The 5,000-nt window shown below is 51.5% G+C and overlaps 1 non-coding gene across 1 annotated transcript in view; it reads right to left on the bottom strand.

Annotated features, from left to right (window-relative positions):
- Positions 1–690, bottom strand: part of LOC126439730 (small subunit ribosomal RNA) — a 1,909-nt gene extending 1,219 nt beyond the window's left edge. The window contains exon 1 of the ribosomal RNA XR_007581353.1: positions 1–690. This exon is cut by the window's left edge and continues 1,219 nt beyond it. This is a non-coding gene — a ribosomal RNA (small subunit ribosomal RNA).
- Positions 691–5,000: the final 4,310 nt, after the last annotated feature.

Consider the following 5,000-nt stretch of genomic DNA (forward strand, 5'->3'; position numbering starts at 1 on the left):
ACCGACGGGCGGTGAACCAACAGCGTGGGACACAAATCCAACTACGAGCTTTTTAACCGCAACAACTTTAATATACGCTATTGGAGCTGGAATTACCGCGGCTGCTGGCACCAGACTTGCCCTCCAATAGATACTCGTTAAAGGATTTAAAGTGTACTCATTCCGATTACGGGGCCTCGGATGAGTCCCGTATCGTTATTTTTCGTCACTACCTCCCCGTGCCGGGAGTGGGTAATTTGCGCGCCTGCTGCCTTCCTTGGATGTGGTAGCCGTTTCTCAGGCTCCCTCTCCGGAATCGAACCCTGATTCCCCGTTACCCGTTACAACCATGGTAGGCGCAGAACCTACCATCGACAGTTGATAAGGCAGACATTTGAAAGATGCGTCGCCGGTACGAGGACCGTGCGATCAGCCCTAAGTTATTCAGAGTCACCAAGGCAAACGGACCGGACGAGCCGACCGATTGGTTTTGATCTAATAAAAGCGTCCCTTCCATCTCTGGTCGGGACTCTGTTTGCATGTATTAGCTCTAGAATTACCACAGTTATCCAAGTAACGTGGGTACGATCTAAGGAACCATAACTGATTTAATGAGCCATTCGCGGTTTCACCTTAATGCGGCTTGTACTGAGACATGCATGGCTTAATCTTTGAGACAAGCATATGACTACTGGCAGGATCAACCAGGGAGCTGCGTCAACTAGAGCTGAGCAGCCGGCCGCCCGGGAGTGTGTCCCGGGGGCCCGCGCGAACACGCAAGCGTCCGCTCAATTATTCTGCAAACAGGAGGAGGCTGAGCTCCCCTGCACAACACACCTCGAAACCCTCTCAGGTCCCGGCGGCGCGCAGCGCCGTCCTAAGTACTTGGTCGGGTTCGAGAGAGGCGCAATCGCCCGGAGTTAGGCGAGTAGACGCTTTAGGTGCGACCACCCGTGCTCCCAACTGAGCTTGCCACTGCCGACAGAGGCCCGGGAGCGTGCTGTCGTGGCATTGCCGGCGGGAGACAACACGCGCCACCTACGGTGACCGGCAGCTCCAACGCCAGCGCCACAGAAGGACAAAAGCCCTACTTGGGTGCCGAAGCGAACTCTCCCAGCACAGCGCACGCGCCAACACGTCCGCACAGCTGCGATACAAACCACCTGCGAGAACCGCTGGGGCGACCGAGCAGCAGACGGCGTCGCGGCGCCGAGCGCCGGGCGGCGGCGCATCCTCAGCGCACAAAGTCCTCAATCGGACCAGCACACTGCAGATGGCCACCGCGCTTCGCACCGGGCCCGCGAGGACCTACTTTGGCCGCAAGGCGCCGCGAGCAGGGGGCGCCGGCGCGCAGCTGCGCCGCCTGCCGCGTCCGTCGGCCGGCGCGCCTGCCACCGGCCGCCCCCACCAGCCGGCTGTAGCGCGTGCGCCCACGCACCGCGCTGCCAGCACGCCGGGCGGCCCCCCCTCACCGGCCGGGGACGGTCCCACCCAGCCACCGCCGCGTATCGCCTCACACCCAGATCCCCTTTCACGTTCGTGGGCATGGTGGGTCCCCTTTCACGTTCGTGGGCATGGTGGGTATCCCTGAAACAACCGGTTAATAGCTCGACCGATCGTCGCCAACACTGATTCACCTCTAGCGAGAACAACCGCACCACAACGGGTTACCGGTTGTTCATTTGCGTAACGTCACCAGCAAACGTACACGTCCATCGCCATTTGCAACGAGTATTGCATGCCTGTGTCAGGTGTCACAACACACTACGTCTGCCCACATAGACGCAACAACATGTGCACGCCTAGAGAACACGTGGAAGGTAGACCCCGTACGTATGCGGTGTCCATTGCGCGAACGACTGTCAGCCCGCCTCTGCAGCATGTCGCAGATGTGGAACGCGGTGCAACATGCTATCACGGTGTGTGAGAAGAGACGACTACGTCCGAATACACGCTCCACTACATCAACAGACTGCTCATGCTGATCGCCATCCAGGGCGTCCGTTCCTCCCACACGTCTGTATGGCGTACCACACTGCAATCCAGCTCTTATAGGGAGACGACACGTAGCTGCGTGCACAATATTTGGACTGTATGGTCCGCCGTTGCTAGGCGCTGTCGTCATACGGTCACATGGGCCACGATGTATCATTCAGTACATACGGAGCAATGTGCAGTACAGTTTGTGGGTTTTGCGTACATCGGCGGACAGGTGACAGGCCGTACCACAACGTAGGCTGAGTACGTCGGCATGCGAAGGGCATTGAACATGCAAACTTCTCACCGACCAGCTTGCGAAGGCAGGGGGGAAGGGGGGGGGGGCATGTACGTCCTGCTGCTATCCACACTACAGTGTATAGCAGGAGCATGTGGAAAGTCAGCAACACCTGCAAGGTGTTTAACATGACGCGATACACAGGGGACCGGGCAGTGCGAGTAGCGAACTATATTGCGAGGGTTGCGGTTAGGCAACACTACACTACTTTAACGGGTTGCATAACAATTACAGAGCAGGTTCAGCGACAACGTGCGTCAGGTTAAGGCGCAATATAGTTTAGGTTACGGCGCACTTTAGGTTAGGTTAAGGCACATTATAGGTTAGGTTAAGGCACAACATGGGTTACGTTAAGGCACAACATGGGTTACGTTAAGGCACAACATGGGTTAGGTTAAGGCACAACATGGGTTAGGTTAAGGCACAACATGGGTTAGGTTAAGGCACAACATGGGTTAGGTTAAGGCACAACATGGGTTAGGTTAAGGCACAACATGGGTTAGGTTAAGGCACAACATGGGTTAGGTTAAGGCACAACATGGGTTAGGTTAAGGCACAACATGGGTTAGGTTAAGGCACAACATGGGTTAGGTTAAGGCACAACATGGGTTAGGTTAAGGCACAACATGGGTTAGGTTAAGGCACAACATGGGTTAGGTTAAGGCACAACATGGGTTAGGTTAAGGCACAACATGGGTTAGGTTAAGGCACAACATGGGTTAGGTTAAGGCACAACATGGGTTAGGTTAAGGCACAACATGGGTTAGGTTAAGGCACAACATGGGTTAGGTTAAGGCACAACATGGGTTAGGTTAAGGCACAACATGGGTTAGGTTAAGGCACAACATGGGTTAGGTTAAGGCACAACATGGGTTAGGTTAAGGCACAACATGGGTTAGGTTAAGGCACAACATGGGTTAGGTTAAGGCACAACATGGGTTAGGTTAAGGCACAACATGGGTTAGGTTAAGGCACAACATGGGTTAGGTTAAGGCACAACATGGGTTAGGTTAAGGCACAACATGGGTTAGGTTAAGGCACAACATGGGTTAGGTTAAGGCACAACATGGGTTAGGTTAAGGCACAACATGGGTTAGGTTAAGGCACAACATGGGTTAGGTTAAGGCACAACATGGGTTAGGTTAAGGCACAACATGGGTTAGGTTAAGGCACAACATGGGTTAGGTTAAGGCACAACATGGGTTAGGTTAAGGCACAACATGGGTTAGGTTAAGGCACAACATGGGTTAGGTTAAGGCACACCATGGGTTAGGTTAAGGCACACCATGGGTTAGGTTAAGGCACACCATGGGTTAGGTTAAGGCACACCATGGGTTAGGTTAAGGCACAACATGGGTTAGGTTAAGGCACAACATGGGTTAGGTTAAGGCACAACATGGGTTAGGTTAAGGCACAACATGGGTTAGGTTAAGGCACAACGTAGGTTAGGTTAAGGCACAACGTGGGTTAGGTTAAGGCACAACGTGGGTTAGGTTAAGGCACAACGTGGGTTAGGTTAAGGCACAACGTGGGTTAGGTTAAGGCACAACATGGGTTAGGTTAAGGCACAACATGGGTTAGGTTAAGGCACACCATGGGTTAGGTTAAGGCACACCATGGGTTAGGTTAAGGCACAACATGGGTTAGGTTAAGGCACAACATGGGTTAGGTTAAGGCACAACATGGGTTAGGTTAAGGCACAACATGGGTTAGGTTAAGGCACAACATGGGTTAGGTTAAGGCACAACGTAGGTTAGGTTAAGGCACAACGTAGGTTAGGTTAAGGCACAACGTGGGTTAGGTTAAGGCACAACATGGGTTAGGTTAAGGCACAACATGGGTTAGGTTAAGGCACAACATGGGTTAGGTTAAGGCACAACATGGGTTAGGTTAAGGCACAACATGGGTTACGTTACGGCACAACATGGGTTACGTTACGGCACAACATGGGTTACGTTACGGCACAACATGGGTTACGTTACGGCACAACATGGGTTACGTTACGGCACAACATGGGTTACGTTACGGCACAACATGGGTTACGTTACGGCACAACATGGGTTACGTTACGGCACAAATTAGGTTAGGTTACGGCACAAATTAGGTTAGGTTAAGGCACAAATTAGGTTAGGTTAAGGCACAAATTAGGTTAGGTTAAGGCACAAATTAGGTTAGGTTAAGGCACAAATTAGGTTAGGTTAAGGCACAAATTAGGTTAGGTTAAGGCACAAATTAGGTTAGGTTAAGGCACAAATTAGGTTAGGTTAAGGCACAAATTAGGTTAGGTTAAGGCACGATATAGGTTAGGTTAAGGCACGATATAGGTTAGGTTAAGGCACGATATAGGTTAGGTTAAGGCACGATATAGGTTAGGTTAAGGCACGATATAGGTTAGGTTAAGGCACGATATAGGTTAGGTTAAGGCACGATATAGGTTAGGTTAAGGCACGATATAGGTTAGGTTAAGGTACGATATAGGTTAGGTTAAGGTACGATATAGGTTAGGTTAAGGTACGATATAGGTTAGGTTAAGGTACGATATAGGTTAGGTTAAGGTACGATATAGGTTAGGTTAAGGTACGATATAGGTTAGGTTAAGGTACGATATAGGTTAGGTTAAGGTACGATATAGCGTAGGTTCAGATACACATTGTTGTAGGGAAAGGTGTATTGGGGGGGGGGGGGCGGCAGGTTCGTTGATAGTGATTATCGTAATTGGATGCCTGCGGTATTATCCGATTTGTCA

This window comes from Schistocerca serialis, unplaced genomic scaffold (genome assembly GCF_023864345.2).
Source record: "Schistocerca serialis cubense isolate TAMUIC-IGC-003099 unplaced genomic scaffold, iqSchSeri2.2 HiC_scaffold_134, whole genome shotgun sequence".
Lineage (NCBI taxonomy): Eukaryota > Metazoa > Arthropoda > Insecta > Orthoptera > Acrididae > Schistocerca > Schistocerca serialis.